The sequence below is a fragment of the Pinus tabuliformis genome, chromosome Q (genome assembly GCF_031772625.1).
Source record: "Pinus tabuliformis cultivar Carrire ecotype Pingquan chromosome Q, CPIR1, whole genome shotgun sequence".
Lineage (NCBI taxonomy): Eukaryota > Viridiplantae > Streptophyta > Pinopsida > Pinales > Pinaceae > Pinus > Pinus tabuliformis.
In genome coordinates, this window is record NC_142296.1 from 204,426,610 (window position 1) to 204,441,145 (window position 14,536).

Consider the following 14,536-nt stretch of genomic DNA (forward strand, 5'->3'; position numbering starts at 1 on the left):
GTTCTAGTGATTACCAAAAGCATATATGTATTTGTATATGTATACACAGACCACAGAAATAAACAGCTGGAACTAATGCTTTTATTAAAGAAATGCAAAAACAGTGCAATGAAATAAATACAGTATTAATATATATCTAATTGTGAATAGTTGCCAAGCTCCAACTTGGACTTCAGTGAGGCTCCAACCTCAAGAGCACCAACTCTGTTTTGCCAAGACACCAATCTTGGACTTAGGAGCACCAACTCCCAAGGACTTCAATCCTGTTCAATTCTGAGGCTCCAACCTCTTTGGTATACACTGGTGTGCTGCTACACTCTTTTCAGCTTCCACTGCTTCTGCTGCCCCCTTTGCCTCTCCTGCTTTCACTATCTCATACTCAGGTTACACCATACACCAACAACAACAACACAGTCCTATGTTTTCTGTTTTTATACATTCCATGCCTCTGTCCATTCGTTTCCTCTTACATGCTGGCTCTTTGGCTTCCTCCTTAGTCGCTATCGTTTCCTCTGACTCACTTGAACTTCTATGTTCACTTGACACTTCGGCTTCCCAATCCATGGCTTCCTCTGTCTATCCGGGCGTTTCAATATTCGCAAGACACGTTCAAGGGAAAGAGAGACCGCATACACACATTGACATGGCTTAAGGAACAGCCACGTCCCAATCGTAATCGGAGGCATTTTTAGGCATGAAGCCTTTAAATCATGGACTTACTGTAGAATCGGAGCCACCCTTTTATCGCCGCTTTCATGTCTATCGGAAGCCACCACCCATCCGCGTTATTAATTATCTTGGGCTTTAAAGCCCGCGGCTACACATATACAAATATATGGCCAACACTATAAAACCCCGCGGCCACATATATTTTAATACACGGGAAAATAACATAATTCCTGTTCTCATTCAACAGACGCGGATCTCAAATTTTATGCACCCGCCTTTATAATTATCGGCGGGTCCGGCTTTCGGCGCTCGCAATAAAACTCTTAACCCCATTCCCCGACGCGGTGCGGACCCGACACACCTTATGCTCCCTTTTATATGGATTTCGGATCCGTCATATCGGCGGATTCGTATCGGCAGATTAGCGATGTAATGGGTCTGCGGACCCGACGCTCCTTTGGGTTCTGTCTTATAATATTTCGGCTCCGTTTATGGGCGTACAGTCCTAAGCCTTTGCGGACCCGATATCCTTTAACGACCCGTTCTATAATGATTTCGGGTCCGGATGATTTCGGCGATCTCGTTAAACGCTGCTCCGAAGTGTTACAAGGCCTCCGCGGATGCGATGTTAATATATATTCCCTTTAAAGCTTCCACCGGGTCCGTTACCACTTATCGCAATCAGAGGATTGGGGTGGACGGCCCTATATACATTGCGACACGCAGCGGATGCGATATCATTATAAACCAGTTTTAATGCCACCATCGAGTCTATTGCGATAGGCCATTGGGTCACTTAGCCGAAACCCCGATGCACCGATATGGCGAAATATTTATATCTCTATATATATATATATATATATATATATATATATATATCTATATATATATATATATATATATATATATATATATATATATATAGATATATATATGCCATCGGGTCCATATGTGCCGAAACACATTTAACTTGTGTTGTTTCCGCCAAAAAAGAAAAAAAAGGCCTTTGATTATTGTAAATGCATATATGTATATGTGGGTTTTCATTGCCCGAACAACTCCTGATAGTATTAATGAAGGCATATATGGGTTTTGATCGCCCGAACAGCTCCCGATTATGTTGATGTATGCATATATTACTCTGTTTGCTTCATTTGCTCCTTCGATGGCTCCTCTTGCTCCTCTTGCTCCGATAGCTCCTCTTCTTTGGCATATATATGGCATATATATATGTGGCTCCTCCTATAGCTCCTCTTTGCTCCAATGTGGCTCCTCTGGCTTGGTCTGCTCCTCTTGGCTCCATTTGCTCCTCTTGGCTCCGTCTGCTCCTCTGATGGCTCTGTCTCCTCCTCTTGAATATTGCCATATTGACATCAATGACAATCTGTGTCCAACACTTATAAACACAAAATACTTAATATTAAATATTATATTACTGCTAATTTATATGAGGGAAAGTACTGAAGTTGATTTCATTTGGAAAGTGCCTAAATTATGAAGTTTGATTTAATCAATATTTTCTTTTTGCCATATCTCGTATAAGACATCCCCTTAATCTCGTTTCCCACTCCCACAATTTAAAGATGGAAGAGATGGTATGGTCTTCTTTTAACTCTCTTATTTAAATTCTCTCTCTTTTCTCTCCAATTATTTCTTATTTTAGAATTTGATGATTTATAAATTATTTTAGTTATTTTATTAAAAGGATTTATCAGGATAAATCTTAAAATATTTTATAACATTTTATTATGAAATGTTTGGTTTTAAATTATATATTTTTAACATTATTATTTTGACATTTAAATCACTAAAATATGTTGAAATTAATATAAAAGAGACTAGCAATATCACACTATTCATGTAATGAATACAAAATGGGTTTCATGAAAATGAAATAGGAGAAAAGCACAACGCTAAAGTGTGATATATGATTTATTATTTTCTTCTCAATTATGAAATACAAATATAAAATAAAAAGATATTCACTATGGAGATGTTTAGATGTTGTGGCTAATATGTCTTATACAATATTTTATACTTATTTTGTTCTATTTCAATATTCTATTCTTAATGTTTTGTTATCCTATGGAAATACACTAAATATAATAAGCATAGAACTCCTCCCTTCCCTAGAGGCCCAATATTTGAGATACTCTAATAGTTTCTTAGGGTTAGGGTTTTTGCATGCATCAATTCCAATTCATGTTAGGGGTTTGGAGCCTCTAGAATATTCTTAAAAATCCACCTATGAGTACCTCAACATATGTTAGAAATGGAACTTGATGTGGTGTCCTCTCAATGCCATGATAGTTAACAAGATAATTCAAATTGTGAGTGGCATATCTTCCACATACAAACTCCAATTGATGTAATGTTTATCTCATTGGAAAGCTCTCAAAGCATAAAACAATGCTGAGAAAATGGGAGATATGTTCACAAATTTTGCACCCCAAAAGTGATTGTTTAATCCTGGGATGTGAAGAACACCAAGGAGTGTTCTAATCCTTCCACCCATAAGATTCAACTTGACTTTTCCTTGTCCTATGATTTTGGTTTTCAAGTAATCTCTTAAGAAAACATCACCACCATTGAATCTTTCACACTCACAAAAACCCTCCCTAAGAGGAGTCATATGAAATGATGTACTTGAGTCAAACAACCATGCCTAGTGACCTATGTGTGTAATTGAAGAATCCAAGTACACATCCCCTCCTTCCTACAAGGAGGATTTTACTTCTATAGAAGGAACATCTTCAAATCCATTCTATTTCTCAAGAATTTTAGATCTAATTTTTTTTTTTGTAATGCCCTTCTTTTCCACATCTCCGACATACCTTTATGAACTTTGAAGATCTTCATCTTCCTATAGATTTAGATCTACCACTTGAGGATTTATTTTTTTCTATTCTAGGAGCATCCTCTTACAGACAAGACATCTATGTTATGGTTTTCCATGTTTTTCTGTCTCGCCTCCTTTGATAACAAGGATGATACTATTTCATTGAAATTTAAAATTTTAAACTAGTTGCATTACTACCAATGACAACAATCAGACTATCCCATGAGTTTGGTAGAGAACATAAAAAAATTGACGTTATTATCTTCATCTGAAATCTTAGTATCTGTTAGATACCTAATCCTTCAGGATTGGGAGAGATTATGTCAATATGTAAATAGAGAAATTAGAATAGGAAAGCACCTTGGAATTTGAATCCCAAGGGTCACCATTCTGATAATATATAATGATATTCATCTTAATGGAATGCAACCATTCGAGAGTTACCATCCTAAACTGACATGGTATCAGAGCCTTATGACCCAAGTTAAGACATTGTTTCTTAGTGTAACTCCTTAGCGAGTTTTGGTAGTCTACCATGCACAACTTTCATTCCTGTAACTCAAAAACATCTTTAATGTAATTGCTTTAATAATGTAGGATATCTTAACTTATTAGGTTAGGTTAACTAGAGGAAGTCCTATACTTGAAAGTATTTGTTGACCAATATTAGGCTCCACCCAAGTTTGAAACTCGGTCAATTCACCTAGCATGTTTATGGGTGGTTGAATCAGATTCAGGAATATAGAGGCACTCCCTCTGACTCAACCCCACGCCTCTTTAGTGATAGACAATAAGTCCAATGGTTTTCCTAATTCTAAAAAAACAATGTAAGATACCTTGTTCAAAGCCAACATGGTTCAAGGTTCATTTTAATCCACGCTTAAGCTATGTGCAACCTCGATGTAACAATGTCTCTAAGCTATTTTAACACATCCTTATTGCACTACATAAATTTCTCCAATGTTTCCATCATGTTTCATTTAGGTAGCTAGTGACAACTCATTGATTGGGATTTCTTCTTTGATGATATCCCATCACCATGATGTATATAGTTTTTCTATTAGTTTAGGCTTGCATATATATCTCTGAACACTCCAGTCAATCAACCTCCTTACGCATAAATATATTAATCATGCTAATTGTTTCTACCACAAATGCAAGGTATAATGTACCCTAAAATAGTGGAAACTACTTTTAATAATGACCATAGTTGAGATCCACACTTGCTGGGATCCTTGGCTAGGTATGCTCTTACTTCAATACTAAATACAAACTCGACAATACTTATTGAGAAGTTCATAGGGTAGTAGCAAGGAGGATTTAAGTTCCTTCCTCACCATTGTTCATCATCATCAAAGAAATGTGGCCCATTATGGCTTAGTCGGATGGGTAGATGCTCCCAAGAGTAGAGATGTCTCATGGTGTGTTTTGGGATTTCTCAATCCTACATTAAGTAATGACTTTCCTATAGTGTGGCTTATGCACAACCCATTGGGCTAGGCCAAATGATAGATGTCTCAAATCGAAAATCAATTTTGGGGCCCCACCCAAGTTCGAAACTCAGTTAACTCACCTAGTGTGCTTGTGGGAAATTGCATTAGACTCAAGAGTATAGGGGTAGTCCCTCTAATTCAACCTTGAACCTCCTCAATAACGGATGACAGGTTTACCGATTCTTAGAAAAAAGAACAGAAAAAAATAATGTGATTTACTCACTATTTTGTTTTGTTTGTCAAGTGGTTTCATTTCTTCAGGCTTGACTTGTGGCCTAAGAAACTGCGACCCAAGGGCATCTAAGCCATCAAAGTCATCCAGAGATCGCACCTAACTTGGGCTGTACCAACCCTTAACATGGCTAGATTTTTGCCCATAAAATTTTGAACTAGTGACCTTCACATCACGAAGTGACTTAACGTTACACCCCATCACCGTCTATTCTACAACCCGTACGCATGATTTTCTCACTATTATATCTAACCTAAAAATCTATAATAATAATCAATCAAAACCAAAATAATACTTAAATTTCATTCCAACCATCTTAACTCATTATTAATTTTTCAAAAAATTAAAATAAAATAAATTAACTTTAACTTTAACATTAACATTAAAAAAAAATAAAAATAAAAAATAAAAAAAATACAAGCTAATATAACAACTTCACCAGTTATAATATCAGTGGTATCAAAAGACCAAATTTAATTAAGAATAAGAAAATAAATAAATACAATTTAACATAATAATTTAATAAAAAATAAAAAATAAATACAAGCTAATATAATGACATCACCCGTTATAATATCAGTGGTATCAAAAGACCAAATTTAATTAAGAATAAGAAAATAAATAAATACAATTTAACATAATAATATTACCAGCAATAATATGAGCGACATTGTAAAGTTAAGGCTATTTCGATATGAGTGGTAAAGTGAGGATGAAGTAAGACTCCTTCCATCTTAATTACATTCGACCCTGGACTCTAAAGATTATTATAATCGTTGAGGAAAAAGTAAATCTCCTACTTTCTTAAATATATATTTTAAGAGTTCTATTAATAGATATTGATTCCAAAGATTATTATAATTATACTAATTAAAAATTAACACAATTATATTGATAAATGCTGATAAGTCCCTATCAAATACTTATATCAATTAAAAATATTAAAAATTAATGTTGTTATTAATAATATTAATATAAATATAAAAACCATATTAATAATAATTAATATTATATTATTACTATTATATTAAATAATAATAATTAAAAATAATAATAATAAAGATAATAACAACTATTATATTAATAATCATTTAATAAATATATTGAAGTAATTATGAAATAAACATTTAATAAAAATTAAATAACAATTTAAATGTAATTGATACAAAATTCAATTTTAAATACTTCACTTGAATACAATTATTAAATGTTAGTTTTTTCCAAAATACACCAAGACCGATGAAAAAAGTTGCACCAATTCAAATCAACATGATAATGATCACGACCATTCACGCTTTCCAACCAATCCCTTCTCGCACTTTCTTGCATTTTTGCATAACATTGAAAAGAAAAAGGCGATGAAATCTGCAAACCATCTATTGATTTCACTATGATATAACTGTAAATGTCAAACCCTGCCTCTCTCTATCTCCAATATCTGCATTGGCTCCTTGCATGGGAATAATATTAAACCCAAGGGATAAATATTATAAACCCAAGGTATAAAAACCCTAAGATAAGTATTATAAACCCTAAAATAAGCATGGTCGAACATGATTTACCATCATTGATTTTCATACTGAGACGATGTTTGTCAGAATGTGACATTGGACCATGGTTGACCACAGTTTAATTTCATATTGAGACAATCTTTGACACATTGTGATATTGGACCATCGTTGACCATGAATGACCATGATTGTAAACCCAAGGGATTTATAGTAAACCCTAGGATTAATATTATAAACCCTATGGATAATATTATACCCTAGGAATATGAACCAAATAAACTCAAGGGATTGATATTATAAACCGAAGGGAATAATAAACCCAAGGGATTAATTCTAAAACCCAAAGCTATTATAAACCCAAAGGAATAATATTAAACCCAATGGATTAATATTATAAATGCAAGCTATATAAACCCTAAATGGATTGATATTATAAACCCAAGGGAATAATAAACCCAACAGATTGATAATATAAACCCAAGGGAATAATATTTTTTTTGTTAACTTTGGCAGAGCTACTATCTATATTTCTAATTCAAAATTTACTTCCATCCATCATATGTCCCAGGTGGTTAACCTGCCCGAAGGAAACCAGGCAACCACCTGTCTACATTAAATCCAGACCAAAATTTGAAAATGTTCATCTTCATATTTCTCACATGTCTGCTTTTCCAAGCTCTACTCATTACCCTAACTCTTATACTATGATGAAACATCAGAATTCAGTTTTTAATAACAAAAAACACTAACAACACTAACAAATTTAACATGATGTATCAGTCCTCATCTGAGGATACAATCGGGGCAGGCGCCTTGGCACTTGATCCAAGGATCTCATTCCTCTGGTCCATGACCCATTTCATCTCCCTCAGCATCTATTCTATTCTTCCTATGATAAGATTGTTGCAGGAGGCCTGAAGCTGTACCTCTGCTATTTCCTTAATAAGCACTGACTTAATTTTTTACAACTCTTCCTGAATTTGGCTTCTCAGCTACTCTTCCTTCTGTCTTCTTTCCTCCTCTTCTTCCTCGTGGACTGCCTGATTCATTTCCATTTCTCTAGCTACCACATGCTTCATTATCCAATAATGTTGAAGCGACTTATTAAAGAGTGAGTTACGACTGCGCGTATTCCCTGGGTCTGGCACTATGGCCTCCCACTCTCCCCTAGGGACCTCCTAGTTCGAGCTGATTGATCTCAGCTCTCTTTCCCATCCATTTATCTGCTCCCAAATTTCTAGAGAATTCCCCGCCATGTAGGCATTTATCATGTACATCCTGTGCTCAGCCTCCGATTTCGTTTTCTTTTCGGATTTTGACTGGTTCTTGCCTCCTGTTTTGGAGCTTTTTTAACTTTCTGTGGAGCCATCTTCCTGCTTGACTGCAGAATGCGCTTTACTGGATCTCTCTCACCTAGCAAGACATAGTACCAGAAATCAGTAACACTATTTAAAATTTCAATTTTAATCCATTCACTTACCCCCCTTTCCTTGCCAGAATTCGGGTTTCCCCAGGTTTGAAGATGGTAAGACGGTACATGACACACCGAAGATCTGCCTGTAAGGCCCCTTTCATTTCCTCCTCTCAAGTTATCCCCAGGAATCCCTCGTTGCCCTTACTGATGGCACTCTGATAGTCTGGAAAAATTATCTCTTCCCCTCAGCTCCCGAAGGGGATGGCTTACACACCTATTTACTATAGATATCCTACTCTTTACCCTTCTGGACTTTTCGGCCAGAAAGATAGGGTCAAGAGACCTTCTACTTACAGGATTACCTCGTCTCACCAAGGTTCCTCCCTTCCCCACCCTGCTTACGCTCCTGGTTTCGGGTTTTCCTTGCCTCAAGGGGCCTAAATTCGAAAACCCTGGGAGACCCATAGATCTCCTTGGAGCTAGGACTTTCTGGCTTGCGCCTCTAGTCTAGTAAGGATGCTTCTTCCCAAGTCTGAGGTTTCCTACTAACTTCCTATGCCTATTTCCTGAAAGCGGCTTCATGGTTGCCTCAGGAAAATAACAGAGACTCCTACTACTTGCTACCATGAAAAGGACAGAACAAGAGAATGAGGCAACATACCACCTTTCCCTGCCTATGCCAAAAGCTTTTTCTGGACACTACGCCTGTCTACCACCTTTCTTCGTTCCCTCCTGTGTCATGCTCTGCTGCATGCATAATGCCACCTCAGGCCCTCTTTGGATTACTTTAATCCTTCTATCCCTCCTGACCTCCACCTGTCTGTTTTCCTTCCCGGCTCTTTTCCCCGAGTCCTTTTCTCGGGATATGCCTCGACCGTTCTATCCACCTTTACTCGTCATAACTCCTATTTCCTCCCGGCTGCTCCTGCCGTACCCTTTCTGTCCTACTGCTGCCACTTGCCATCCCTTCCCTGACCCTTTCCCGGACTTCCCACCTACCCTCCCCCATCTCAATTCTTGATTGCACCTCAGCAGACTTCTCGGGATGCGGTCCTTCCCTGCCTTGCTTCGTCACCTACCCGCCTCCGTTCCTTTCTCACGTGTGTCCTATTTGTCATCCCCAGTTGCGTTCTCTTCCCACATCTGCCACCTACTGCCTTTTCCTGAACATTCCTCTTTAGGTCGCTATTGCCACCATTGTCGACGTCGAGGAGTTTCTGCAACTGTTCCTTCTCCTCTGGGTGTGGGAGCTCTATTCCTTTGATGTCCATCAACCTTCCCCTGCTTCGGCTTCCCCAATTCGCTAACCAATCTGCCGGTCTGTTTCCTGGTCACCTTACATGTGTGGGGATCGTGTAGTCAATTCTATTGATTAATTTCCCTATTTCACTAGTTAACTAGGCTGTTCTCCAGCTCCTGCTAATCTTTTCCACCGCTGTCTTGTTTTGTAGTTGTTTTACCATGTCGACGACCAGTTTCGAATCACCTTCTATTTGGAGGTTCTGGTATTTTTCCCGAATGGCTATTTTGAGCCCTCGTTTCAGCGCATGTAAATCCGCTTCATTGTTCATTGCTTCCCCACAATCCATTGCAAAAAATCTCAAAGTTTTACCTATGTCATTCCTGAATAGCCCCCCTATTCCTGCGTCTCCCAGGTTGCCTTTTGCTGCTGCATCAAAGTTTAGCTTGGTAAAGCCTTGTTGTGGATGCTTGTAAGTGGTTATCTCTTCAACCTCTCTGTGTTGATTTTTACTTTGGGTTCTGTCTATCATGCTTTGGGTTAATTGTAGCCTCTGCAGGATTCTCTCCTCTGTTTGGTTGGTCTTCTAATCTTCATCCTTCCACCTTTCTGTTAAGATTGTTTCTCTCGTATTCTGGATTGTTTGTTTCCATATTTCAGCCGGGGTTCTCTTTTATTCTTTAAAGATCATGTTGTTTCTTTCCTTCCAAATATTCCACAGCATAAACCCTACTGACAGCAGCCACGCGCGGTTTAAGACCTGGTTCTGGTAAGGTTTTTTTGGCCAGAATTCCAAAGTATTTTTTATATTATGGTAGTTTCTATGACAATGTTCAAACAGTTGTTGGTGGCTACTCCACAGGCTGCTGCTAATGGTGCAACTGTTTGTTAGGTGCTCCATCGTCTCCTCCTATTCATTGCAAAGTGCGCAGCGTGAGGGTCCCTGCCTACCTTTTTTCCGGATTTGATCCCAGGTTAGTGCCCGTCCATGGTATAAAATCCATAAGAAAAAGGTTACTTTAGGCCAGGTCTTAATTTTCCATAAGCTTTTCCATTTGTTTGATTCTGTCTGTCGATTATGTTTTGCCTTTAAGTAATAGCCCTCTACTATAGAAAACATGCCTTTGATTGGGGTTCCCCATCTGAGTATATCCTGCCCTGTTTTCACTGCAATTTTCCTAGATGCCATTTCTTTGTTATAATCTCCCCAGCTTTCCGTCTCTGGGGCTGCTTCCCAGTCCTCCTTTTGCTTCCAATTTCGCCAATATTCCCCTATACTTGGTTTCCAGAAGTTGCTGACCACTTCCCCCTCTGTTCGGGAGGTGAATTCCTGGATTTCTTGGAGGGCTTCTTTATGGAGAAGCTTTTCTCGCTGTTGCCATGATTCCTCCCAGAATTTGGTTGTTTCTCCCTCTCTTACCTCCCAAAAGCTGTAGTCCCTTATTAACTCTTTATTGTTTCTTGCCAAATTCCATATTGCTGATCCTTTTTCCTCTGTTTGGCTTCTCATCCTGTCTTCTGGTTTCTCTGCTACCTCGTATTTCTTTTCCCAAATTTTCTTCCATAGATCCGGTCCGCCCTGTGTCCACCTCCACCACAGTTTCATGCCCATCACTTGGTTGAGTATATAAGGGTCCCTCAAACCTAGGCCTCCCTCTTTTGTTGGTTTGCTAAGCCATTCCCAAGAGAGTAATGCCCATTTTCTTGTTGTACTTGTTCCTTGCCATAAAAATTTCTTAAACATGGCTACTAATTTTTGACAAATAGATTTAGGAATAGCTTGGCTAGACATCTGGTATATTGGGATGGATTGTAGTATTGCTCTGAGAAGGATTATCTGGCTAGGGGTATTCAAAACCCGAAATGTCCAGTTTTCTATCTTTTTCCTTATCTTGCCTATGAGAGGTTCCCAATTCACTACTCTGTACTGATACTCATTGAGCATTATGCCAAGATACTTTGTTGGGAAGTTACCTACCCTGAATCCCATTGTTCTAGCCAGAAATCTCTGGGATGCTACCTGGGTGTTAAAGAAAAATATCTCTGATTTCTCATTGTTAATCTCTGTCCCTGAGGCTTTTGTGAACTCGGATAGAATTTTTAAGATCTGTTGGGCTTCCTTAAGAGTGGCTTGACCGTAGATCATTATATCGTCTACAAATTGTTGGTGTGTGATAGGAGTTTCATTACCCCAAATTCTCAATCCCCTTATCTGCTCAGTGGCCAGGCACGCTTTCACCAGCCTGCCTAGTCCTTCCATTGCTAAAATGAATAGAAACGGGGAGAGGGGATCTCCCTGTCTAAGCCCTCGCGTGGGATTAAAAGCTTCCGAAGGGGTTCCATTCAGCATAACTGACATCACCGGGGTGCTCACCATTGACAGAATCCATTTCACCCATCTCGTGTCAAAGCCATGAGCTTTTAGTATACCCCCCAGATAGTCCCAACTAAGGCGATCGTACGCCTTTGCTAGGTCCAATTTTATTAACATGCCTTTGCTTCTAGAGTTTTTCAGTGAATGTATAACCTCTTGAGCCATGACAATACCATCTGTTATTTGTCTTCCCTTTACAAAACCAGTTTGCTCCTGAGCTATGAGGTCAGGAAAAATTGGTTTAAGTCTGTTTACCATTATAGTAGCTAGAATTTTGTATACTACGTTACAAAGAGATATTGGTCTGAATCCCTGGGGTTCTTCCGATTTCTCCGTTTTCGGAATCAGAGCCAGGAAGGTGGCGTTTAGGGTTGGGTGCATGCGCTTTGTACATCTTGATTCTTCCACCAGTTCCACAAGGTCCTGGCTCATGAAACTCCAGGAGGCTTGGTAAAATTCTATGGTAAATCCATCAGGCCCCGGGGCCTTGTTCTTCGCCATTTTTTTACTACTTCCTCCACTTCTTCTTTCGTGATCACTCTGAGTAGAGCCAGATTTTGTTCTCTGGTTACTTTTTGCGGAATATGTTGACACACATTAATAATTTCCTCCTCCTGGTTTAGGATCCCTTTGAAGTGATCTACCAGTAGCTTCTCCATATCTTCCTGTGGAAGTACCATGTTCCCTTGACTGTCCTTGAGTGAAAAGATTCTGTTATGATGTCTATGGTTCAACATTGCTTTGTGAAAGAATTTTGAGTTTTTCTCCCCTTCTTTCAACCATTGGACTCGAGATTTTTGTTTCCACAGTATTTCTTCTTGTTTTCTTCTTTCCTCTATTTGGTTAATGACCCTCCCTTCCTCCTCTACCAGCTCCTCACTTCTTCCTCCCTCTATAATTTGTTGTTGGATTCCCTCCATCCTTTTTTGTAGTTTTTCTTTCTCTATTTGAATATTCCCAAATTCCTCTCTGTTCCATTTCTTTATTTTTCCTTTTAGGTCTTTGAGTCTAATTTGGAACGTATGCATTTTGTTTCTTCCTGCCATTCCAGTTTGACTCTCCTGCCACCATGTTTTCACTTTGTCTATGAATTCTGGATCTCTTAGCCAAAAAGCCTCAAACCAGAATGGCCTTTTTTTATTCTGAGTGTTCATAGCTATCTCCAATTTAATAGGCCAGTGGTCTGACCCTATTGACGAGAGGATGGACGCTTCATAGAAGATGTCCTTTCCGATTAATTGTTCAGAGACTAGAAAACGATCTAGTCTTGAAGCTATTTGTTTGTTCCCGCCTCTTCTATTATTCCAGGTGAATTAACCTTTTATGGTTGGAATGTCCACCAGTATTAATTCCATTTGTACATCTCTGAATCTTTCCATCCCCGGGTCTTCCCTCTGTACTCCTCCTTTTCTCTCTTCTTTGGTTGTTGTCATATTGAAGTATCCTACAATGATCCACATCTATTCCTGGTGCAAATTCCCAAGCTTTTACATGTGCTTGAGGAATAAGCCTCGATCTACTGGGGTGTGGGGCCCATAAACTGCTGAAACTAAAAACCATTCACTTTGCCCTATGAGTCTAAACTTCCCTGTAAGTATTTTGGGAATTCCTATCCACCAGTCTGTTATGACTTCGGCTAGGTTCCAAATGACTTCTATCCCTCCCGCACTTCCTTTAGCATCTATGGTTACTTGTTCGTATCTAGCTTTTATTTTATTTAGAATTTCCTCCATTTTCTGTCCTGAGATTTTAGTTTCCTAAAGTAGCATAATTTGTGGTTTGTCTTTTCTCAACCGTTCCACTAGATGTCTCTGCTTCCCTTTACTATTGAGACCTCTTATATTCCAGGATGTCAATATCATTGGGGGTTTGGTTGAGGTTTTGGAACATTGCCGAAAGTAGAACCACTCTCCCTGTGTTCACTAGCATTTCCCCCACTAATTGTATGGAGTCTTTAATATTTTTCCTTATTTTTTTTCCCTCCTTTTACTTGTCCTTGGTGGTCTGGTCGACTGTCCTTCTGATTCTCTTGATGTTCTTCAGGCATTGTTTTGCCTTTTTCCTGTTTGGCTTGATATTGCTGGAATGTTTCCGCGTAGAGTCTTTTCTGGTCCTCGGGGATAAATCTCTCGTCCAAGTTTTTCCATTCATTTAATAGCTTTTTCAGGACTTCTTCTTCCATACTTAGATCTTCCCCCCTATTTGTCTCCATTTCTGTCTCCATGTTTTCTGTCTGTTCTTCCTGTTCTTTGCCTTTATCTGGAAGCTCACTCGAGGCTTTCCTCTTAGTGTGGGTCCTTTCACTACTGGAGCTTGTGTCTTTCTCTTTGTCTTCCTGGTATTCCATTGTTTGATCCTCATCTTCCCCTTCTTCCTGTAGGATTTCGAAGCTATTTGATTTTCCTGGGTTTGTTTGTTGTTCCTTCTTTCCTTCATTTGAGTTTTCTTTTGTTGATCTTCTTCTACTCTTCACCTCCTGGAATCCTTCCTGATTTGTTTGTTTTTCTTCTGCTGCTTACTTTTCCTCTCATCTTCTTCCATTGTTATGGGACACTCTTTGACCAGGTGTCCATATTCATGGCATCTGCGACATCTAAATGGTATATGTTCATAGTCCAGGGTTTGTTGCCATACTTCTTCATGATACTCTAACTCCACTTTATCTGGGATCGGGTTAGCAATGTTCATGTAAACACAAATCCTAGCATACGAAGTATACCTTCCTTTTTTTGTGGTTTCCGCTATTTTCACAAAACTCCCTATC